The sequence below is a fragment of the Dromaius novaehollandiae genome, chromosome 10, assembly GCF_036370855.1.
Source record: "Dromaius novaehollandiae isolate bDroNov1 chromosome 10, bDroNov1.hap1, whole genome shotgun sequence".
Lineage (NCBI taxonomy): Eukaryota > Metazoa > Chordata > Aves > Casuariiformes > Dromaiidae > Dromaius > Dromaius novaehollandiae.
In genome coordinates, this window is record NC_088107.1 from 9,454,816 (window position 1) to 9,479,242 (window position 24,427).

Sequence of the window (24,427 nt, forward strand, 5' to 3'; positions counted from 1 at the left end):
CGGCCTGGCCGACGTCCCTCCCGCCTCTTCCCCCCGCACCGGTGGTATGATCCACACACCGCGCCCCGCGCCGTCTCGACCGCTCACTAGGGCGCTCGCGGCGCTGCTGCTAGAGGGCGGCCGCGTGGCCTAATGGATAAGGCGTCTGACTTCGGATCAGAAGATTGCAGGTTCGAGTCCTGCCGCGGTCGCATGGTGGATAAGCAGCGTGTCTCCGCCTTTTGCATCCGCGAAACTCACTTTTAGGGGCAGGAAAAAGGGCCCTGGGCCGCGTGACGGCGAGGGGGACGCGGGCCGGCGCTGCGTGGGGGCAGCTCGCCGTTGGTGGCAGCAGCGTTAGCGCGGGGCCTCTTCGCATTTTGGTTGTTCAGTTGAACAGAGGAACAAACCGGTGGTGTTTAACCTCCCGCGGGCGAAACGGCCCCGTGGGAACCGTGCTCACGCCAAGAGCACATGGGTGCGTGGGGTGCCCTCGCCCCCGGACGGCAGCCTCGGACGACCCCGACCCGCAGCCACCGCCCTGCGGGCCGACCTCCCCTGCCGGCACCCCAAAACCTGGCCCGGCAGCCCCGGGGCCCCGGCAGCGTGCCGCGGGCGGCCAGGCGGCGTGAGGGAGGCAGGGAGGCCGCCGGCCTCGGCAGGCCCTGCCCGCAGAGCCTGCGCCTGCCACCACGCCGGGGTCGGGGCTCGGCAGCGCTGGCCGAGCGTGGAGGTGCCGACGTGCCGAGGTGCGAGTGCCACGCAGGCAGGGGAGGCCTCATGGGCCGGGAAAACGCTCTGGGATGCCGGGAAGGGCTGTGGGATGCCGGGAAGAGGCTGCAGGGTGCAGGGGAAGGGTCTCATAGGGTGCAGTAGAAGGGGCTGCAGGATGCAAGGAAGAGGCTGCGGGATGCAGGGAAGAGGTGGTGGGATGCAAGGAAGGGGCTGCGGGATGCAAAGGAAGGCGGCTGCAGTGGGCCAAGGAAGGAGCCTGCAGACGCCAGGGCCAGGGCCAGAGGATGGTGGGGAAGGTGTTCATGGGATCCTGGGGAAGGGGCTGTAGGATGCAGGCGAAGGGGCTCGTAGGATGCCGGGAAGGGGTCGGAGGATGCCGGGAAGGGGCTGGAGGATGCCGGTCCCCAGCCCCGCAGGGGCTCCCCGGGGAGCGGCGGGGCCGGCAAGGCGATCCCGGCGGAGGCCGCCCCGGCCCAGGCAGCCCAGGCGGCGGCAGTCGGGCCGGGCCGGGCCGGGCCGAGCGGAGCCACCAGGTGGCGCTGCGGTCCCGCGCCTGGCGGCGGCGCGCTGGCAGGGGCCGGGGCCGTCGGGGCGCGGCGGGCCGGGAGGGTCCCGTCGGGGCGCGCAGACCCCGGGGCGCGGCGGGGGCGGCTCCAGGCTCCCGGCTGAGGCGCCGGGGACAGAGCCGGAGCGGCCGCGCTGCCCTGCCCGCTCCGGGGCGGCCCCGGCCCCCGCACCGCGCCCTGCCCTGCCCTGCCCTGCCCGGGCGGCAGCTCTCTGCTCCTGGACGTGAGGGGCCAACGCCGGCTGCTCCCAGCACACGTCCGGCCCCCGGCAGCGAGCCCAGCGGCGGCGGGTGCGGGAGCGGGGCCTGGCCAGGCGGCCCTGCTCCGGGACGTGGGCAGCGCGTGAGGGCAGTGCCGCACCGGCGGTGCGCGGAGGGAGGGCGGCCCCGGGCAGCAGTACCGGGCCGTGGGGCTGAGCCCCACAGCTATGCCCCGCGTTTCTGGGGAGCTGCACCCAGCAGGGGAGGAGGCCGGGAACAGAGCAAACCCCCGCCCCCCCTCCCCAGCCTCGGTGCCCTCTCGCAGCAGGCCTGCCCTTCGCAAGGCCCTGGGGCTGGTCCCCAGCCTGGGACCCTGCAGGACCGGTGGGGGAGGCGGGGGGGCAGTGCTTCCAGTGCGTGGGGACATCAGCCACCATCTCACAGCAGCAGAGAGCCCTGGTGCCTGGGCCTGGCAGGATCGGGCCCCCTTCTGGGGGTCCCCGGCTGCTCCCTGCGGTTTCGGGTGGGCTTTCCCCATGTTGAGACCCCCCCAGCAAGGACTTCCAGGACCCTCTGCGAAGGCGCGGGCTGCCGCTGTGGGGGCACAGGGCCCTGGGGGTGCGCAGGGTGCTGGGGCGGGGGGAGCTGCTGCAGCCGGGCTGGGCGGGAGGGGGGAGCGGGGAGCTGCTCGGGGGCGGCAGGGTCGGGGCAGCCCCTGGCAGGGGGTGGCTCTGGGGAAGGACTCGGTTCCTTACCCTGCTCGGGGTGGGAGCCTTGCTTTCCCCTCCGAGGCATTATTTTAAGGCATCCTCTTATCTGAGGTTTTTTGATCTAGTTATTTTTTATCGTGGCCACCAAAATACCAAAAAAATAAAACCAAAAAACCCTCAACTCCCAAAGCAAACAAAAAGCACCAATTTCCGCCCTCCTCTCCCCGAAATATCGCCGCCGCCGCTGATTTCCGAAGCCGTCGCGGCCGGCAGCGCTGCGGGGCGGGCGGCGCTGGAGGCTGCGCGGGGGGAGCCGCGGCTGCGGTCTCGGCCCGGCCGCCGTCGGGGCCGCTCTCACGGCCGGAACGGGGAAACCGCCTCGGGCAAGGCGCAGAACCGCCCGGAGCTGCCGGAGCCCAAACGAAACCGAACAAAACCCTACCGAAAAAAAAAAGAAAAAAGCGAAAAAACGGAAAGCTTCAGCCGTTCCAGCAGGGTCGGGGGCTGTTTGTTATCGCAAGGACGGGGCGCGCTGCGGTGTTTCCCCGGCCGCCTTTGTCCGCCGGCCCGGGGGGCACCGGGGGGCCGGGCCCCGGCTGCCGGGCAGGGCTGGCGGCCCCGGGCGGCCCCGGTGCGGCCGGGAGGGGCTCGGCCCCTGCGGGCGAGACAAAGGGGCGGCGGGTTTGCTTAACCCCGGTGCCCTGCAGCCGGCGGGGCAGCTTGGGTCAAGGGCTCCCTATTCATGCCGGGCCGCCGCCGCCGGCCGCGAGGAGAGGTCGCCCGGCGGCACGGGGAGGCCGTCGGGGGCGGCCTGCGCAGGAGCCCAGAAATCCCTCGAGGACCACGGCCCGGGAGGGGGCTGACACCGCGGCCTCGGGCCCCCTGGGCACACTTGGCAGCGGGGCAGCAAGGCGGGGAAAGCCCCCGGCGCCGCCGGCCTGGCGCGGCAGCCCGAGCGGGGCGGCGAGAGGAGGCTGCTTGCAGGGAAACGCAGAGGCGTCCGCGGACGGAGGGATTTTCCTGCCGTCTCCCCGGCAGCCCGGGCAGGAGAGCTGGGCACTTGCTAGGTGACGTACGGGCTTACGTGGGAGTCGATGCCCGGCACCGCTCGGCGAGCGCCTTTTCTCCTGAGATGCCGCTTCGCTGCAGCTCGCACCCCCCTTTCCAGGCGGGGAGGGGTGGACGGGAGGGAGGAAAAAAGGCACAGAAAAGCAGCCCCCTGTTTTCCTGCTCGGGAGACGAGCCCCGGCGCTCCGAAAGTGAGCGAGGGAGCGGGCGAGGGGAGGGCGCCGGGAGGCGGCTCGGGAGGACTGGGGGGGAGGACCCTCCTTTTGGGGGACCGAGGGCCGGCGGAGGGGGGCGAGGCAGAGGCTGGCGGCGCCGCGGGCACCCCGAGGTAAGGCACCGCTTTCCCCCAAGCAGCGGGGGGGGCAGGCGTGCGGGGCCGGGGAGGGAGGGGGCTCTTGGTGCGGGCGGTGCCGGCGCTGAGCCGGGGGCGGCTTTGGCGAGGCGAAGGAGCCCGGGCGGGCACGGCCACGTCGGGGCCCTGCTCCGCACCGCGGGCTGCGGCTTCGGGCCGGGCTGGGCCGGTGGCTCCGGCTGCGGCTCCGGCCGAAACGGCGGCGGGATGGAGCCGCCGGGGCCGGGGCCGGGCAGCCCGGGCCGGGCGCTGCGGCAGCCCCTGTCCCGCTCGCTGCCCGGTCCCTCGGGGCCGGGGTCCCCCGGGGGGAGCGGCCCGCGGACCCCGCTCCCAGCGCCGGGCTCCTCCCGTGTGTGTCTCAATTCGCTCAGGCTTGACTTGGCAATAAGCTCTCTCAATAGGGTGACAATAGAGCCCCAGTGGGACCCGAACAAAGAATTTGAAAGTAGTTAAATTGCAGGACACGTCCAGCGCCTGGGTGCTTGAATTAAAAAAAAAAAAAAATCGGAGAAAAGAGAAAGGAGAGAGACTTTTCTTTGGGCTGGTGAGAAAATGCTCAGGGTAAAAGTTGGTTTGGCGTCTTCATTTCAGCGACAATGGAGCAGAGCTAATTCAATAGGAAACGCGGGGATTTTTTAATGAAAAGACCGCCAGGGTTACACCGAAGTTAAGCTCTTGTGAATTAATTATTAGGGCAAATAAACTGGGGGTGGGGGGAGCGCTCTGGAGGGAGTGTTGCAATTTCTTAATATTCTCCTTTTCGTGTTTAACGACAATGCCATTAGGTTTCGACTCTGGGTGAGCAAAAGGATTTCTTACACTCCCCGGGAAGATGAGAAGACGCTTTTTATGGTGTTACTTAATTGCTTTTAAAATAAAATACTACGGAATTTGGCAACGAACTCCGGTTTCTGTTGGCAGTGGCATTTGGGGGTTATATTTCCTTTCGTGGCAACTCGCAGATGCAAAAGGAAAATAACGAGGGAATTTAAAAAATACAAATGTAAAGGCGAGGCGACCCGTTCGGCTATTCCAGATCTCTCGGTCTCGATCGGTTAATTTTCTGCTGCATAGAAAATCTGTCTCGGGTTCACTGTATATTCATCAGGGTGGCAGGAGATTCCCCAAATCCGGTCCGAAGCATTGGTTTGAGAATTGGAAATGAAAATAGGAGCCAGGTTAAATGCAGGAAGAAAGAAGAGAAAAGATGTGAAGCGAGGTAAAGGTGTGCCAGGAATATTATTTTCCCCTTATTGCAATGGTTGAAGGAAAAGCAATTATATATGCATATGTATGTATGCATGTGTGTATATATTTATTTAAAGGGGAATATAAGGAAGAGAAGCGGGCTGGAGGGGGGGGGCGGAGGAAAGGAAGAGCGGGAAGGAAAGGAGGATAAAATGTAGCTATGCCCCCGGATTAAACCGGGAGACCGGGGAGCTCGTTTCGGCTCGGCTCTTTGCGGGCAGCGCAGCGGCCGCTCGGGGCAAGGCGCTCGCCCGGGCTTGGCCTGGCCGTCGGGGCTGGGAAGGACGGCACGGCCCTACCCCTGCCCCTGCCCCTGTCCCAGCCCCTGCCCCTGCCTCTGCCCCTGCCCGGCTCCCGGCCGCAGGGACCCGCCGCCCCTTCCCTCCGTCCCCCCCCGCCACCCCCGGCAGCCGCTGCCCCTGCTCGGCCCGACGGCGCGGGCCGGGCCGGGCCGGGAGCCGCCGCCCGACGGCGCCGCGGGGCTTTTCAGCATTTGGACAGCGGTGCGGGGCGGCCGGGCCGGGCGGGGCGGCGGGGCCGCGCCGGGGAGGGAGCCGAGCTGGCGGCGGCGAGGGGCCGCGCCGTGCGGGCGGGGGGCTCGGGGGCACGGAGGGGGCCTGCCCGGGGCGGGGGCGGGGGGGCGGGGGGCGAGGATGCTGCAGCCCGTTTCGTCCCGCTTGCCGGGGCTGTCCGCGAGGGGCCCGGGCGGAGGCGGGGAGGGTCAGGCAGGGACATCACCGCGGCGGGGGCCGGGCCGGGCCGCGCTGTCCGGGGGGCAGCAGGACCTGTCCCCGCGTCTGCCCCGGGAGAGCCCCGCGGCCCCGGGGCGGGGGCGGTGCGCGGCCCGGGCCGCAGCGGCTCAGGTGAGCGGCGGCGGCCCCGCACCGGGCCCCGGGCAGCCCCGGCGCCCCCGCTCCCGGCGCACGGGCGCCCGAAGGCGGCAGCAGCGGGTCTCACCGCGGGGCAGGGACCCTCTCCCGGGGCAGCGCCGTCACCGGGGGGCAACGGCAGGGTGAGGCGGAGGGGCTGCGGTTTCTGCTCGGCGGAGCCTGCAAGCAACCAACCCCCCGCCACCGCCGCCACCACCTTCCTTCCTTCCTCCTCCTCCGCTCCCTCCTTCCCCCCCCGCCTCCTCCCCTCCCCCTCTCCCTCCTCCTCCTCTCCGCCATGGTTGGAGTGAATAGGATGCTGCCGGGCTGACGTCAGTGCGGGCAGAGCCTGGCAGCGGAGGCAGCTCCTGGCCAGCAACCAGAGCCGGGAGCCGGGAGCAGCCGGGAAGACGCAGGGAGCCGGGGCAGAGCCGCCCCCGCCGCCCCCGCCGGCCCGCAGCCGGGGCCGGGGGGCCGCGGAGCCGGGGCTCGGCCGGGGGCAGGGCTGCCCGCCGCCCTGCCCGCCCGCCGGGGCGGCCCCGCCGCTGCTCCGCGCCGCTCCGCTCCGCCGAGGGACCGCCGTGGCTCCCCTCGCCCCGGCTGCAAGCGTGAGTGTCGCGGCCGGGCATCGCCGCCTCGCCGGGGCCCCGGGGCTGCTGCAGGGCGCAGGGGGACTTTTGCCGGGGGAGGGGGCGGCTGCCGGGGAGGAGGCAGGCGGGAGGGGGGCGAAGTTGGGCAGGTGCCCGCCGGCGGCCGGGGAAGTTGCGCGCCTCGAGGTGCAGGCAGCGCTCGGGGCCCCGCGCCGCCCCCCGGCCCCGGCCCGGCCGTCGGGGCTCGCCCCGCACCCCGCGGGGCAGCGGCGGCCGCCCGGCACCGGGGGCCGGCGAGCGGGGCGACCCGAGGCGCGGGGCACCTTCGGCCGCCGGCGGGCGCGTTTGCTCCGGGGCGGCTCTGCCCCGGCGCCCGGGACGCTGGGGCTCGAAGCGGGGCCGGGGGAGGCTGTGCGCGGACGGGGCAGCCGGGGCTGAGCGGGGCCGGGGGGCTGCGAGACCCCGAGGCCTGCGGAGATGCCCCCCAGTACTGTGCTCGCCGGGCGGCCAGGCGGGCACCGGCCAGAGGCTGAGAAACACCCGGGAGAGGCCGAGCCGCCCGGTGCCTCCAGGTTTTAGGCCCGGGTGTAATCCCGGGCTCCTGGCGAAGTTTTCCCTCCCGGAGAAGCAGGGGCTGCTCCGGGGCCTCGCCTCGCGTGGGGCACCCACGGGGGACCGGGGCGCACCGCTCCCGGCTCGGTTATACCGCTGGGGAGCAACGCCTGGGCCGCCGCTGCCCGCGCTCCGACCTGCCACCGGTTTCTGTTGCTAGAGGATTTTTTCATTTTTTCACTTGCTTCTGTCTGTCTCTTTTCTTTTTTTTCCTTTTTTTTCTATTTCGTCCTTTTTCTTTCTTCCTTTCTGTTTTGTTTTGATCTGATTTGTTTTTTCTCTTCTTGCTCTCCCCTCTGCACTTGCCGTGGACGCTTATTTCCTTGCTTTTCTTTTTTTTTTTCCCCCGTGTCTCCGTGGAAGTGAAACGCATTTTAGGCCTCAGCCTTAAGGAAAACCGAAGCCATAGCGGTGCAGGTGGCCTGGGAGAGCGCACTGGTCCGCAGCCCCTCGACGTGCGTCCGCGCCCGGCCCCACCGCCGCGCCTGGGCGGCACTCGCGACCCGAGCGAGGGGAGTCCGGGGCCGGCGGCCGGTCCCAGCCCCGACGGCCTGAGCAAAGAGCAGCCGGGGTCCCCGGGACGCTGCCGCCGCGTCTTTTCAGCGCCTGGGCTTGCTTAGACGCGGCTTTTAATTGCTAAACAAAGCAACACGTTTCCTCTGCGTTTCCCCTATGGGGAGCTGCCTCTTCTGCGCGAAGCCGGCGAAGCCCCGGTTGTGGGAGGAAAAGAAAAACAATTAAGACAAGATGCAGCTCGAGGGGGTTACTCTAGGTTGGCTAAAAATAACTTCTCCTAATTAAAGAAAAGTGACGTCAGACGCGCAGGACGTAGAAGAGGGGACTCTTCACAGGGTGATCAAATTGAATAATTCAGGGGCGGCCGGCAGCCGTGCGGCTGCGGGCGGGCGGCTCTTCCGAGGTGCCACGTTGCCGGCCCGGCCCGCCCGGGGCCGTCGGGGCCGCCGCTGGGTGCCGGGGCCGCCGGCTGCGGGGCAGGGGCTCCGGCTGCGGGGCAGGGGCTCCGGCGGGCCGGCAGCCGCCCGTCCCGGCGCCGCTGCCCGCGGGGGCCGCGCTCCGGCGGGGCGGGCGGCGCTGCCGGTGCAGCACCATGGCCAGAGCCGCGGCGGCAGCCGCCCGCCCCGCCCCGCCCCGTCCAGCCGCCGGCGGCCCCGCCGCCCCGAGGGGAAGGGCCGGCGCCCTGCCCGAGCCTGCCCGAGGGCTGCGGGCGAGGCGGGCTGGAAGCGAAGCCATCGGGGAAAACATCCCCGGTTTTGTTCGGCTGATTTTTCTTTTTTCCACCTTCCTGCTCGGTCTCCGAGGCGCCGACGGACGGGTCGGGCCGGAGCCGGCGGTTGGTCGCTCTCGCGGTTCCGCCCGGGCCCGTTCGCGGGGGAAGGGCCGGGCTCCCCCGCCCGCGGCCCCGGCTGCCCGCGTTGCCGCTCGGCCGGCGGAGCCGCGCAGCCCAGGCAGCCCTCGCCGATGCATCGCCGCGCTGCTCGCTGCTGCTTTGCGCTGTGCCAAGGAGCCATTTTGTGCGTCCTGCTTAAATTGCACCAAAAAAAATCATAATCATCATCATCATAAAAAACCAATCCAAGGTGCAATTTTCTCCTAGGTGCTGGGCCTCTGCCTGCACGGAGCAGGACAAGGCAGGAGCGGGCGGCCGCTTCCGAGCAGAGCAAGTTATTTCCTGAAGGGAGAAGGGAAAAAAATATCCCTGAAAGCAAATCGCTTCCTCTCCCCGGCAGAAAGGGGAGCTCGCCCTCCCCGCAGCCGAGCGCCCTGTGCTGGCTCCGGCAGCTCACCCCGAGCCCGGGCGGCTCGGCGGCTCGGCCGGGCAGGAGACCTCGCAAAACCGGCGGCCGCTCCAAGTTGCAGCGAGGGCTCGGCCGGCCCGGCCGCCTCGGCGCTCCCGCGGGGGCAGGAGCGGCCCTGCAGCGCCCCGAACTGCCCCGCTGCCCGGGAGGAGCGGGGGGGCCTCGGCAGGGCGCAGGGTGAGCGGCGGGGCCTCCCCGCAGGGAAACGGAGGCAGCGTCGCGGGTGCGCGGGGCTGCGAGCGCGCTGCCCGCCGCGGCCGCTCACGCCGGGCTGCCCCGCGCCGTCGGGGCGGCAGGCGGACACCCGCCGCAGCCCCGCCGCCGCCCCCGGGAAATACCGGCAGCAATCACCGTAACAGCGACAGTAATAAATTAGCAGAAAATCCAGGGCCGGAAAATCAAGGCGATCCGATTTGTGGCTTTTTTTTTTCCTTCTCCCCAGGGCAGATTAAAACAACCCCAGCCAACCCCCCTCCCTCCCGAGCGGCTCCGGGGCGCTGGGCAGCAGCCGAGGGGATGGGGAAGGGGTGAAGATTCCTCCCCACCTGCTGCAGACCCGCCGGGGCGGCCAGGCCACCCCCGGGCCCGTTTCTCGTTAGGGAGGGGAAGGCAGGGAAGCGGCAGGTTCCCGGGAGCCAGCAAGAGCGGCTCGCCTCGCCCGTGCGGACAGCGCAGCCGGCTCGCAGAGGGGCTGGCAGGGCTGATCTTTTAGCTTTTAGCCTGATTGAGCTGCTGGATTTTATTTATTTCATTTTCTATTTTTTTGAAGGGAATGGCGGGGAGAGGGGAGGCGAGGAGTGGAGGAAATAAATAACCCGAGCGGAGCTTGCCGAGAGCCGGCGCCGCCGGGACCGGCAGGCTGCGCTCAGCCGAGGCTTCTCCCGCAATAATCGCTTCATTTCGCAGATCCCCTGTTTTGCAGAAGGTCACATTTTACCTACGTCTCAGATTTAAAGGAAAGCGATGGTTAGAAATGGCGAGAGATTACAATTTTTTTTTTTTGAGGGATAGGTCAGATAACCACCCTAGATGATCATATTTACCACCTGGCTTTTTATTATGATTGCTGTTGTTGTTGTTATTATTTGTACGTGCTTGATCCGCCGCTATAAGCACGTTGCGCTAAGAGCCCGTGCGGGAAACAGCAAAACCTGGAGGGGGGATAATTAAAATCGGGGCGGGGGGAGGCGGCAGGCGGGGACCCGGCCGCGCCGCGGGAGCCCTCCCAGCCTCCGCCTGCTCTCCGGGGCCACCGAGCCGGGGAGAGGGGCGCTGCGGGCTGCCCCGCCGCTGCGCGGGTGCCGAGGCCGGACGCGGCTGCCGGGGGACGAGGCGGTGAGAGGGGTGCGCTGGCTGGGGCCCGGGGAAGGGGAAAGGCGAAAGGAAAGGGGATGGAAAAAGGAATGGAAAATGGACGGGAAGGGAAAAAGAGAGGGAAAAAAGAAAAGCGCAGGGCCGAGGACAGGGAGAGGGATGTCAGGTGCATGTCGGTCCCTCTGTACCAGGCCGCGTGGGGTCTCGCTCCCTTCGCCGCCGGCCCAGCGGAGGTGCCGAGGCGGCGCTGCGGGCAGGGCCGGGGCAAAGCCACCCGCGGCGCGGCCCCTCCAGCACAGGCCGGGCGGCGGGGCACGGCGGGCGGAGGGAGGCCGGGCCCCGGGGGCGCGGGGGGGCCCCGTCAATTCTGCCCCGTCCCGTCCAGTCCAGTCCCGCCCCATCCCGCCCTGACTCGTCCCGTCCAGTTCAGTCTCGTCCTGCTCCGGTCCGCCCCGTCCCGTCCCGTCTCGTTTCGCCCCGTCCCGTCTTGTTTGGCTCCATCTCGTCCCATCCCGTCCCGGCTCTCGTCCCGATCCGTCCCGTCCCGCCTCTCGTCCCGATCCGTCCCGTCCCGATCCGTCCCGTCTCTCATCCCGATCGGTGCCGTCCCACGCCGTCTCGTCCCGCCCTCCCCGTCCCGTCCCGTCCCGTCCCGCCCCGTCCCGTCCCGTCCCGTCCCGTCCCGGTCGCTCCAGCGCTGGCCGGGCCGGGCCGCGAAAGCGCGGGAAAGGGGGCGCTGATTTGAATGCGGGGCCGCGGATTGGCTGTGCGGGGCGTGACGTCACTTCCCAAAGGGGGCGATTACCATGCGAGGGGAGTAGAAGTTGGGCAGCGGTGCGGGAGCGCGAGTGCGGCTCGCCCGGGCCGGTACCGCGCTGGGCTCGGCTCGGCTCGGCTCGGCTCGGCTCGGCTCCACCCGGCTCGGCTCGGCTCGGCTTGGCCTGACTTGGCTCTGCACGGCCCGGCTTGGCTCGGTTCGGCTCGGCCCGGCTCGGTTCGGCTCGGCTGTGCGCAGCCCGCCCATGCCGTCGCGGGCAGCACCGGCCGGCGGGGAGCTCCGGGCCAGCCGGGCTGCGGCGCGGTGCCGCGCCGCCCGCAGTGCGCTCAGAGATCTCGCTCCTGCTGCTTCTTTCCTTCTCGTATTTATCTTTTTCTCTGTGTCCTTTTTTTTTTTTTTCCCCCTTTCTGTCTCTTTTGGCTTCCTCGCTGGCAGATCCCAGCCGCTCTGCCCAGCCGTGCCCACCGCGAGCGGACGGCAGCCCCGCCGGAGGGATGTTTCTGTCTTTGGTTATCTAGCTGTATGAGTGTTGTGGAGCCATCATAAAGCTAGATAACCGAAAGTAGAAATGACTTCCAGACCTGCTCGCCCGGGGGAAGCGGCTGCGCCGGGACCGGCGGCGCTGGAGCCGGCAGCAGAGGCGACCCGACCCGCCGCCCGCCACCTCGGGGCTCCAGGTAACCGCGCCGCGCCCTCCCCGTCGGGCCGGGCCGCGCTCCGGGCATCGGGCAGCACCTCGGGGCTTCGCGGCACCGGGCGGGAGGGCCGGGGAAGGCGAGGCACATCCTGCGCAAATGCTTTCAGTGCCAGAGAAATTCGGGGTTTAGCGCTGTGTTAGGCAGACCTCGAAATTCGCCCCGAGCTCCGGGGTGTAAATGGCTCCGCGGCAGGCAGGCTGCGAGGCAGGGGCGAGCGCCCCAGCCGCCTCCCCTGACAAAGCCCCTCCGTCCCCATCCGGGGGTCAAGCCTTGGAAAACACCCGCTTCGGGGCTTTTTTTCCTTCCTCTCCTCTCTCCCTCCCTGTCTCTCTCATTTTCCTTCGGCTTTGGGCTTGATTCCGGCCTCCCTTCGTGGTCAGGTTCTTGACGATTTAGTCACTTTTCGTGTGCTGTGGCAGTTGCTTTTGTCTCTAGCTGGGGGTCCCCGGGGAAGGGGTCCCCAGGGAAGGGGTCTTGCTGGGTGCACCCCTGCGGCGTGCAGCCCGCCGGCCCTGGGGCTTGCTACGGAGCCGAGCGGTTCGCAGGCACAAAGCCTTCCCCACCTCTGCTGCAAGCCCGAGAAGTTGAAACATAATATGTATTACAATGTCTGGCAAATAATAAAAAAAAGGAAAGAAAGAAAGAAAAGGGGGGGGAAAAAAGCAATTGGCAAATCTGCATTCCGTTCCCATGGCGACACAAAGCACCGCGCTCTCCGCCGAGCTCCCCGGCACGTTTCCGCAGCCGCTGTGGGGTGAGCGCCCCTGGCTGGGGCTGCGCCCCCCGGCCCCAGCACCCCGGGGCACGGCGCGGGGCACCGCGGGCGGCAGCCCCGGGGGTGGCAGGGCGCGATGCCCCGGGCCCGCAGCCCGCGCTGGGCGGCAGTCGGGGCTCGGGTCCTGCAGGACTGGTCCCCGCGTCGCCGGCAGCCCCCCTGGGCCGCGACAGCTCCGGGGAGGCTGCGGAGAAAAACCTTCCCACGGCCTGCCGGTGGCCGGGGTTGCGAGGGGGCTTTTTTGCGGGCTCTCTGCCCCCCGCGTCTCTCCGTGTGCCGCTTCGGAGGCGGGGGAGATGCTGCAAGCCGCCAGAGGTGGGGCGCGGGGTGCCCTGCCTCATCCTCTGCCCTGCAGCCGGGTGGCGGGCGCAGGTCTCGCCGAGGAGGGAGAGCAGCCAGGCAGGACCGAGGCGCCGGCCCCGTCGGCACGCTGGAGAAGCGAGAGGTGGGAGCCCCGCGCACCTCCGAGGCAGGTTTCCGCCATCCCTTGCACGGGGGAATGGCGTCAGACGCCGCGTAGGCCCGCAAAGCTCAGTATGCCCGTGCACCCTTCCAGGGCCAGCACACCACCGCCGTACCAGCAGTAAGGAAAAGGATCTCGGCCTGAATCTGGCTATACGGGAGAAGGAAAAGTTCTGAGGAGCTGTTGTTATTATATATTCTAATGAGAAGTCATTGGAGAAATTAAAAAGGGCAGAGAAAGACGAAGACGCCAGCACTAATTCCACGGGAAGCCTCCCAGGGAAAAGGCTGTGTGAGTTTGAACGCTGAAAAGCATGAAGGCCTGGAATTAGACTATCATTTAGAAAGCGTTACTAATCCGAAGTTACAGCAGTAATTCCATGATTTGCTGGGTCCCACACGCAGCGCCAGAATTAAAGATACGGATTTTCTAGAAATGTAACTCAACTGTGGCACTGACTCTCGGTGAGATCCGAATGAATCATTCATTCCAAACACTGCGAAAGACGTGTCATTAAGAACCAACCTTGTTCTCGCCAGCCCATCTGGAATATGTATTCTTGATGCAATCCCAGAAATTGTGGAAGAGATCGGAGATGGGGATGAGGGAATGTAGTTATTTCCCTCCTTTATTATGTCGGTTATTTTTAAGAAATAATTTTCCAATTATTTCCACAATATTGTGCGTGGCACTTAATTCTTCTTCTATTTATTTTTTTTTCTTCTGTATGATAGCATCGAGTCAGGTGGAAACAGTTTCGGTGGAGATGCTTTAAAACTAGACTGAACAAAGCAGGAGAGAACTGAGCAAGGTGGTTGATGAATGCATTTATTCCGGAGTAATGATTTGATGGGGGATGGAGGAAAGAAACATTCAAATTCCTAATGAATATAATTCAGAAGGAATCATTCGACCAGCATGTTAGAGAAAATCTGTTCTGGTGGGAGTGTTTCTGCACTGGCAGAGCCCAGTAGGTATTTCTGTCCCTGGCTTTTGTGATTGCAGTAGGTGACTATATAAAGAGGGGATCTGAGGAAAAAAAATATATGCACGCATATAATAAATGTATTTGTGTGTGTATATAAATATATATAGGTATAATTTTAGAAAATAAAATACAAGTGTGGAAATCAGCATCTACATGTGAACTTTTATGAAGCATCCAATGCAAGCTTTTCCATCTCGCTATAGGATCAGCTGTTCAGAAACAGCCCTACACTCCCAATTTTTTTCCCCCAACATCACATGTTCAGAGCTGATTTTTCATGTATCTTTTCAGGCAGTAGGGTTGGCTTGCTTATCCCAAAGAAGTCCCCCCATGACGGGATTGAGATGAGGAGTTTTACTTGCACATCTGGAGAAAGGGACTGAGCTGCTTGCCCCATCTTTTCTGGGAGAGGGAAGCCGTGGTTGAATTCTGCTCGTGCTTAATTCTTTACTTTCGCTCTTGGTGTCTGTGCAAACACAGGCAGGCGGGTGCCTGGGGGAGCCGTGGAGGCAGCCCCTTCCCGATTAACGAGGAGGCTGGGGAATGGCGGTGATTAACAGGGTACAGTGGCACCAGCCACACCAGTTTGTGTGCAGGGGTGGAGGGCAAAGAGGTATATAAAACCCCGCTAACCCCCCGGTAAACCCATGCTCGTGATGTACCTGCTGCATTTAGACAGTCCCTCCCTACCTGGCATCGCTTCTTCGCTTTGTGTCTTTTTTTAAGTGCTCTGGAGGGACAAGGGTCACGCGGGGCAGGGGCTCTGCTTTTGGGCCGGGGATGGGATGTGGCTAGCTGTACCAGAGCTGTGATAACCCGGTGGCCCACCTGGCTCTGCCAGAGGCTTAACCCTCTGCCCTGTTTGTGTAGCTATCGGCTTCAGCTGGGTCTCTTCTCCCATGCAGCCCAAAGCCAGGAGAGAAGGTGTCTCCTAAGGCTCTTTGCCCGCGCGGTGCCGGGCCGGAGCGCCGGGGCCTGGGAGCCCAGAGCGAGCGCTGCCGGCATCGCGGGGGGCTTCTCGGCGGGGCTCCCTCCCGGTCGAGCGGTAGCACGCAGGGCCGGCAGCACGTGGGCAAGGTTGCTCGAGCTGGGCCTTCATGTCTTTGTTCTTCCAGCAGCGCTGGGATGGGCAACTGGGAGCAGGCAGAGGCAGAAATGTGAGAAGCCGCATGGGCAGGAAGGGGGTAAGTGGAAAATACTGTATGTGCTTTTACCCTGGGGACTGATGCCCTGGGACATCATGTCCTCAAACTCTTTATTTCTCTTCTGAAACTTCGACCCCATACGGCGAGTTTGGCTCGAGGCACGCGGTGTGGGGGTTTGTCCCAGCTACCGGGGTCCGCCAGAGCCGTCGGGCACCGGGGGTAGGTGGTGAAGAGGCAGTTCAGCCCCGTCGGTTCGAGCAAGCTGCCCGTGAACGGGGCCGAGGCCGTGCGAGCCCCGCCGTTTGGCCACGGATGAAATCCCATCAATGGGCATATTTGTGAGATCGCCTGGCGATGGCTGGTTCGAAGTGGGAGGCCTGGCTCCGCGATGCCTTTTGTCTCCCTTCGCCCTGATGCAGACGTACGGCGCCTGTTTACCTGCTTGTCTTCTCCGGCTTTGTCTGAGCTGTCGGAGCAGCTGCAGAGACTACCAGCGTGGAGGCCCCATCCTGCTCGTGGCCGTGGCCGGCGCGAGTGGCTGCGACCCATCCCCGGTTCGCAAGGTGCGAATGACGGACCCTTGCCGGGGAGGGCTGAGCGCCGAGTCTCTCGCCTCTGCCGAGTGCAGATACGTGTGTCCGCGTGTGCCAGCACCGCGCTTCCTCGCGTCCCCTCGGGGCACGCGGCTCCGCGGTGGGAAGGTGCTAATTTGGCCTATGTGCAGGTGATAGGACTTTTTTTTCCCCCTAGCTGTGAGTTGAAGGTGTTTGTGTCTGGCACATGGCGGTGCGCGTACGGCGTTGGCAGTGCACGTGCCGAGGCGCCAGGGCAGTTTTGTCCCCTGGGCTCCTGGGCGTTGCTGCCCCGTCGAGCTCTGGGGACGGGAGCGTGAGATGGCCGTGCGCAGCCCGGGCTGTCTTTCCCCGGCACGTGACTCCTGGCAGCTGCCATTTCCAGGTTGGTTCGTGGGGTTTGGTGCTTTTTTGCCCCTTGCTCAACTTCCACAAGCCCGGGAACGGGTTTGCCAAGAGCCCGGCGGCAAAAGCGTCACCTCCCATCTCTTACCGGCAGCGCCGGCTCCCCGGCTTTGCAACGAGTGCGGGCCAGGCTCTGGGTTTCCGCAGCAGGAATCGCGTTCTCAGGTGCCGTTGCCTATATTTGTCCAGTGGCTCAGGTTTAGTTAGGAGTGTTTGCCTTGAAAGCTCAGCAGTGGGGGTAAGAAACGGAGAACTGGGGGGGGAAGAACACAGTCTCAGTCAGTTAGCTGTCTCTTGGAAACTCGGATTGCTGTTCCTATAGAGGCTTTCTCTTTTCCTTCACCCTGGTCTGGCCTTAAGTACCACTTTAAGTGGGCTTTGCTCATTCACATCCAGGCTCCTTAGAGCAATTGAGCCCGCGGGGGTTTGAAAAGAAGGGACAGTCCTTCAATGGCAGGACCTTGGGCCAGGCTAATTGGTTTTGGTTCAAGGGGATACTGGATTTGTGAAAAGCCCAAAGACATCTTTCCCACGCCAAATCCCAGCTCTTCAGAGGGAGAAGCGAGGGGTGCCGGGTGGGGAAAGGAGCTGAAAGAAAGATGGTTTAGTCAACGAACCTCAGTACGGACCCGGGCACCCACCTGCCCCGGCAGGGATGGCGAGAGGCCGGTGCTGCGGGCTGCACCCGCGGGTGGGGGCAGCAGGACGGGGACGGGTCCCTCCTCCTCGGGGCGGTCGGACGGCAGAGCCGGGCCCCGGCGCTCGCTGACTCCCCGGCACGCCGTCCCGGGGCCTGGTCCCGTTAGAGCAAGCCTTTTTCTCTGCGTGCGGGATTACTGTGGAGATGCTGGGAGTGAAAGAGGACCAGAGGGACGGGACCTCGGGAAACCTGGGAGAGCGCAGTTGGGCCCGGAAACCAAATGGCTTCTGTGTGTTTGTGTGTGTGTCTATGGGGGGAATTTGCTGGGGTCTTTTGTATTTTTTTTTTTAACACTGAATCTCTCTGGCCCTATTCCCGTAATCCCATGACCTTTACTCTCCCAGATCCATAAAAATCACTTAATTATTGGGCTGAAAATCAAGGCTTGGAAACAAAGCCAGCTTATGGGACCATCATTTCTTGATATATTTCCTGAGAGGACATATTTCTGGGCACCTTCAGAGCAGTGAGCACAGCTTGTTGGATATGAGATATCAAGGCATTATTTATTGAGGAAGTCTTCACACTCTCTCATCTGTTATAATTAACTGATGACATTTTTTCTTAGGTTCAAAATATGGTGAAAAAGTATAATTAGCACGAAGCTGAGACACTGCATTAAAATGTCTCCTATAGTTAATGTAAGATAGTCTTGCTATTTATTATAGGAGGAGCTGGTGCTGACCTCTGTGTTGCCTAACACTTTTTATTGTAAAGATTCTTGAACTTTTTTTTTCTTTTTGAGACCCTCTGACACTCCCATTGTTTGTCGCAGGCCCTTGAAATTCGGCGGGGGGAAGCTCTTAGGCTAGAGAAATGCCTATTCTTTGTCCCCGAAATTCCTTTCAGGTTTAGCTGAATTATGAATTGTTCAGAATCACAATTTCCCTTCGGTCGCCTCCTCAGGGAAAAAAAGAAAAAAAAGAAATTGGTGTTTCCCCGGAATAATAACAGACCACGGGCAGGGTTTGGGCTCTCGTTGCTGCCTTGCCCTGGGCCGGCTGTTGTCGGTGGGAAGACGATTACAGCCAACTTCTGCTACTGCGGCTGCATCTAGCGCACGTTCTTGTAGCGTAGCCCAAATCTCCAGGTAGCAAACTCCTCCAGGTCCTGGTGCGGGGAGGAAAAAGTGTGTGTCTGCGTGTGTCCGTGTGTGCGCATGCCGGCCCGGCCCTCGCCAACCCCGGCAGCCCGCTTTCGCTGCCACCGCGGCCCCCGGGAGAGCAGCCTTCTGCCGCTGCCAGATAACATTAGTCCTGTATTTCATAGTGGCAGAAATCTGTGCCGAGGCTCGGGGCTTGAAACCTCGCTCCCCGGGCAGGACGAAGGCTGCGATGGAGGTGGGGTGGGGGTGGGGGGGCGGGGATGCGTTACACTTGCATACGATTGTTTTTCTTTTTGCTTATATAAACAATCTATTATTTATTAGCTATAAATAATACATTTTCTGTATGTTTAAAATGCATGTGATTTCTGTAGATTAAAAATGTCCATGGTTTAAGGCACCAAACCGAACACTTGCGAGTCAGAGGGTACCAGATTTCCGTTTGACCATGAGACGTTAATTCAGCCTCTCTCTGCGTGTGCCCTTACGAGGCTGAAATGACACAGTCACAGCCTATTTTTAGCTCTCTCCCTCTTTCCCTGGCCAGGGTGGCTGCACAGTGAGGTGGAAATAAGGTTGCATGGACAGCCATAAATTGGACATTTCCTAACTTTGAAGTGCTTGACCATGCAATCTAAATGAGGCCATTTCAGGGCTGTATTTCTGCATGTGGCATTAACTGCATTGGTAGGGGACAGCAAATACGGGGGTAGAGAAGCTGTAGAGAAGAAAAGACCTAGCAGACTATTGAACGAGCTCGTTTGAATAAAGGGGGGAGTCAACAGATCCTACACTCAATCTGAGTTAAATGGCCAAGAAGATGTCTCCAAGTTGAAAGGGGGAAGCCTTTGTTCCCTCAGAAACGGCCTTGATGTTTTCTTTGCCTTTGGTTTTGCCTCATTCAATCCTAGGGAGGTTTGGGCTCCGTATCTTGAGGAATCTTCAGCTTATTTGTTGCATTTGCCTCCTTGGGAAAGTGAGGGTGCCCCTAGGAACGTGCACGCGCGCACACACTCGCACACACACACAAATACCCGTCATCACGCCACCCAGACGCGTGTTACCAGCTCACACACACTCGCTGCCGTTGTGTCCTTGCCTTGCATGCTCTTTCTTCCCAGTGTCGCTAATGGGAGCCGTTCCACGTGTTGGAGGGGAAGGGGAGGCCTTTGTGCATTAAACAGCAGATCTAATCTTTTTTTTTTTTTTAACTGCTGGAAGAATTGCCTCTACTTTACTTTGGAGGTGATTAGATGCAAAGCAGATTTGTCTCTGCTTGAAACATCCTTTTTTTCTCCTTGTTGGGAAGTTTCTTCGTTGTGGCTTGCGATATCTGCGAGGAGATATTCGGCTATCTCTCTTTTGTAGGTGGGTGGACTCTGGCCGAGCAAATTTGTCTGGGGAAGCAAGCAGGAGGGTTTTTTTGTTTTACTTTTCCGGGTGTAATCCGGTCATGGCCCCTGCACGTATCTTACGCTCATAGTAAAGCATTTTCTCAGGCTGGCAGTGTTTTTGCTCTGGATTATAATTATATGACCTAGTGTTTTCTCTTCGTGGATTGCTGGAGCCCAACATCTGCTTGGGGCTGTTCCTGTGTTGGCACAGGCATCCAGCGTGCTAGGTTTGGGTTTCCATTGTGTGGGCATGGGCTTCTGTTTCACGAGCGTCTTTTCCATAACTTTTCCTCTCTCTCCCTGCATCTCAGGGCTTGTCTATCTGGATGCAGGCAATAAACGTCTGTTCTCACCCTGACTTCTGTTAATGAGATACAGACAGGTAAGCATCACACATACCAACTTTCCTGCTCTCAGCAACATCAAGGAAACAGTGACAAGCTATTAATGGGAAGTGATGGCCGGGGTGCTAATTAGTGCTTCCTTTTCAACTTTTACCTACGTGTCTGCTGAGATGCCCGTCCCAGCCTCTCCTCTCTCCTTGCATCCCTTTGTTTCCAGTGCACTTCTTGTTCTCCACACACATCCCATGTCGAAGAGGCTTCTCTTTCTTTTCCTCTACTGATCGCTTTCTGGATCTCTTCATTCCTTTCTCATGCCTGCTTCCCTCGGTAATTGCTGCCTGCGCCCTCTTTCTCCTGTGGTTGCTCTCAGCAAAGAATAAGCATGATACTGCAGAGAGATCCAAAACCTCAGGGATGGGGCAGCTCGGAGGTGGTCAGGAGCTTCTTGTCTTCACTCACCGGGTAGCAATATTCACTTGTGGCACCAGTGCGCTGGGTCAAATTACCCCGGGGACCTGAGGTCAGAGATCAGCCCCCTCTTACCACAGGTAATGATGCAGGGAGGCCTCCCGGCAGCTCACAGGTCTTGGTCAGGGAGCAATTAGTATTTAAAGTGGTCTCCTGGTAATGGCCAGAGATGGATTAGGGCAGGTGTTCGCTGTGGGAGCCTGGAGGAAACGACAGGTCCTGCCCCGGAGAGCTGATGGTCTAGAGCCTAAATGCTCTTGCTCTGCACCAGGCCCATTAACGGCTGGATTTTCAGACCCATCCAAACTTCTGCTGTAGCAGCAACATGCTGCTGGGTCTCAGCACGGTGTCCGGTCTCAGTGCAGTGCCCAGTCTCTCCCTATCTCTTTCTCCTGACCCCTAGGCTCTGGCACTTCCCCAAGGACCCCTCTCCCTGATTGTCCCCTCTGCGCTTTATTACACAGGCTCTGGGTTTCTCGCTGCCACGGTCGGCCCCCCTGTGCCGCCAGGCTGGTGTCCCAAGGAGCCTGCCTAATCTGCCCCTGTCATTCACGGTCACAGGCGCCGCGGACGCCATGGCTTTGCGGGGATGCTCGCGGGGCAATGGGGAAGAGGCAGCCGTGGTTTGTACATGAGCTAATTAATTTTCATGACTGAATGATGCTGCCTGGTCTCTTGTTTCTATTCCTCGCCTCTCCCCTTCTCCCCCCCTTCGCTGACACACACAAGACGACACATCTCGTACGAGCATCAGCATCCTTCCGCAGCCTTGAGACGCGAGCGGTTATTCTGTTGGCTTGTCAAACGCGGGTTTCCCTGCTTCATGGTACACAGGGGCCCCCTGTTTCACATTTGCTGATTCTTATTAGACCCAGCGCGCGAAGGCCCTGTCTCTCCTGGCAAGGCAACGCACTGCATCCCATCCATAAATCCAACCCTGGAACAAAGCCGCCTCTACCCTGCCCCATATTTCTACCCAGCCTGCCCGCTTTCCCCTCTCTCTTTCTCTCCCCCTCTCCCATGCTGAAGGTTTCCTAGTGCCAGGGAGATATGATAATTCTTGTGAAGAGAGCATGAAATGCCTCTGCTCTTTGTGTCTGTTTAATTCAATGAGAATCCCAGCCCCAGATGTCATGAATGGTGGGCTTTGTGCTGGCCCTTCCTAAGCCCTAACCGCCAGCCCTGCTTTCTGTCTTTCTTGTTTCCCACCACTGGATACTGATTAACAAACTAAATTATTTTTCCTCCCTAATGATGTTTTCCCACTTTGCCCACCAGGCTGGAAGAAGCCATGGGGAGGAAAGAGTTTGTGCAAAGGATGAGATAGCCAGGGAGAAAATTAAAGAGACAGTGTTGCTCTCTGGGTGCTGGCAATGCAGGTCCACTCGGCTTTATTTCCTTATTAGAGAACGTGGTCGTGTCTGGCTGTATTTTATGTGGCTGTGTGTATTTCAGCTGAGGGGATGGGCTTGAAAGCATCTGCACAAGGTATGCTCTGAAGCATGCCGAGGTCCATAACTCACTTGCAATGGCGGGTGCATGTTTGCACAGTCCCAAATTTAAGGTCTCTTTTTCAGCCATTTCTCCGTGAGTGACATTCAGTAATTACTTGACACCCATCCATATGTGTGGGAGCTTCTTCCTAATTGAGACAAATTTTCTTTTCCTTAACCAGGCATGACTATGCGTTTGTGGAGTGGGATGCCTTGGGAAGGGCAGGGACGTCTCCACCTGAACAAGGAGAGGTGAGTCCCTGGGAGTCTTGTTGAAGGAGTGAGTTCAACTCATGCACGGGAGACCGGCTCTTTTACCTGATCCCTCCCCTCCCTCCTGCAGCCAAATTTCCCCGCTAGGCCTTTGAAATGGGGCCAGTTGTTAGCTGCCGCTGGAGAAGACCAACGGCGATAATCCAGTGAGCCTTGATGGAGCTAGAAGCAGGCGGCCAAGGCAGGTCCTTGCAAGGCCACCTGCTTCCCGGAGCCCAGCAGTGCCTCCTTGCTGGGTACCAATGAAGCTGTGGCCAGCAACCCCCTCCTGGTGTAGGGGAAGAAGATGGGTGTAAACCTTGCAGGAAGAAAAGGCAGTAGGGAGGAAGAGCCTTTCGACAGAAATTGAGGGTTTGCAACGTTGTCAAGTTGGAAGTCGTTGAGAGGGGGTTTGGGGTTTTTTTTTATTTTTTTAAACTATCTCATGAGTTGTTCCATTATTATTTGGCATCTGAATCCTGCTCTATTGTAGTGATATACTCTGCGGGCAGCCATGGGGCAAACATCGCAGTCTTCCCCTCAGATGACGTGCCCCTGAGCTCCTGGGGGAAGGAGGATGGACAGCCTCCCGACCACCCTGCTTTTGAGTTTTTCTCGGGCGCGAAGGCAGAGGAGCACCCCGGCTGGTGATGTGGGCTCCTCAGCCGAGAAGCAGGCAGGACCCGGCAGGGAGCAGAGCGCACTTAGGGCAGGCTGTATGTATCAGCCCTCATGGGAGCTGTGACTGGAGAGGGCCAGAGCCTTGTCGGTCCCTGGTCAGAGCAGGGGTAGCTCATCCAGGCCCAGTCTGTACTGGGGGAGCTCCCCATGGAGCCACGCTGGTGCTTTGCTACCCAACGGTGGTCCCCGGTTTCTTCAGTTTAGACTCAGCCAGGGAGAATAAACAGAGAAAAGGGTGTTGCTTGTCTGCACCCTCCAAGATCCGAGTAGCTCCAGCAAAGTGCTGCCTTTGCTTCCCACTACGGTCACATCTGACCCTTATTACTTCTGCAAGGTGGAACAAGGCAGGAAAAATGGCTGTGCAGCGAGTTTCTTCATGCGCCAGGATTTATTAAGAACAATAGGGGAAATCAATCCGTCTATGTAGAATACATCTCAGGCTGCAATGGGATAAAGCATTTATTCCGCTCTTGAAGGGTAGAGCTATAACTCATGAGAGGCAAAACCCTTAGTGCTCCGGAGTCCCTTCCCTTCATGTGTGCAGAGGAATGCTTTAGCCCATGGCAACCTACCAGCTATTGAATTTGTGTGGAGAATCTGCCGTCCTTCCCCCGTTCCCCTCCGCCGGCCCCTTTTTGGAAGGCAAGTCACTCATTAAAACACACCTCTGGAAAAATGAAGGGGCTGTCTGTTCAAAGGCATCTCTGCATCTCAGTTTTACTTAAAACAGAAAGTCAAGACAGAGGAGAGAATAGAAATGTCTCAGGGACGTAAAAGCAGCCCCCACCAATTTTGAATGGAAAGACCGTGCTTAAAACCAATAACAGGTTTTGTTGCAACTTTTTGCTGATGCCTAAGGACTAGGTGTTGCAAGTGCAATAGAGAGGGACTCACCGGGGTGTCGTGATGAGCATGGGGAGATGTGTGGGGAGATCTGTGTTTGTGGCTGAATATTTCCTGTGCTGTATAGCTATATATGTGTATATGTGTAAGATGTGCAAGTGCGACTCCGTGCCCAGCTCTCCAGCTTGTGAAGGAAGGCATGCAGTGCAAAGACTAGAGCACTGGTTAGTAGAGGCAAAAGGTGACTGGGATTTGTTATAATCTTTCTGGGTGTTAGAGAGTATGGGGGGGGCATTAATAGTGAAATGGTATTTTCACTAAGCCTATTTTCACTGGATCTAATCTATCTTGTGGGAAGAAGATCTCTTCAATAGGGCAGACCCTGCGAGGCTGATGAGCTGTGTGGCGGGGGTCTGGAGAGCCGAGGAGCGTGGGCAGGGGGAGGTGTAGCAATCGAGCAGACACATGTCAGACGGCCTTCCTCAGCAGAGATGACTTGGTAGGTAGCATGCTGTTGGGCAGATGGGGTTAATTCTTACACCCAAATCAAAAGGCGACCGAGGGGGGAATGTTTTATTAATGAAAGCAGCCCTTTGTGAGTATTCCTCCCGAGGCACGTTCCCTCCACCCTCTGCCTTCCCCCCTGGCTGCTGTCTGGCCCCGCGTCTTGCTCGGTACCTGCTCAGCTGCCACTCACTCACTGATAGGTTTCATCAAGAAATGTCTCTGGCATGTCCGAGTCCGGGGCCCAGGCGACTGGGGCCAGGAAGGAAGAGAGACAGGGTCTGCGGCTAGCCTGGAGAGGAGGACATGCCATGGTCAGGCAGAGCTTGGGCTGTGTCCTCTTTCATGTCAGCCCATTGATTGCTGCGATGTTACTGCGAGAGTCACCCCTTGCTGGTACCAAAGAGAGGCCTCGATTTGCAGAGTGCAAGCTAAATTGCAGGTCACAAGAGGGTACTTCAGTGGGCTGGGAGTGTAGGGGATGACTGGAGACGGGGCTGGGGAGGTTTGGAGTGCCTTACCCAACGCCCAGGCCCTTTCACATCCCACTGCCTCTGCCCTGCCAAATGATGGGCTCAAGAGAAGGGAAAGAGGAGCTGGTTTCTGTGCGTCAGAAGCCAACCTCTCCCAGCCCCTCTTACCCCTCTGTCTTTCCCTGCCCACTTCTCCATGGGGCCACGCAGCAGCTTGTTGTGCCAAAGGACAGGGCTGGGGAGCAGAAGGGTTGTGAACAGAGATTATTTCTGTTGCTTTGTTAAA

The 24,427-nt window shown here is 60.9% G+C and overlaps 1 long non-coding RNA gene and 1 other non-coding gene across 6 annotated transcripts in view; both read left to right on the forward strand.

The window, feature by feature from the left end:
- Positions 1-118: 118 nt before the first annotated feature.
- On the forward strand, positions 119-191 carry TRNAR-UCG (transfer RNA arginine (anticodon UCG)). Its single transcript has one exon. It is a non-coding gene; the product is annotated as a tRNA-Arg (tRNA).
- Positions 192-6,277: 6,086 nt separating this feature from the next.
- The window catches only part of LOC135329332 (uncharacterized), a 45,107-nt gene continuing 26,957 nt past the window's right edge, over positions 6,278-24,427 (forward strand). The window contains exons 1-2 of one of the 5 annotated variants that reach the window (XR_010390703.1): positions 6,278-6,335; positions 21,571-21,640. This is a non-coding gene — a long non-coding RNA (uncharacterized LOC135329332). Of the gene's footprint in view, positions 6,336-11,393; positions 11,516-12,787; positions 13,239-14,868; positions 14,947-18,007; positions 19,466-21,570; positions 21,641-24,427 lie in introns of those variants that run through there. The other 4 variants (XR_010390701.1, XR_010390702.1, XR_010390704.1 and 1 more) reach the window with 4 other exon arrangements.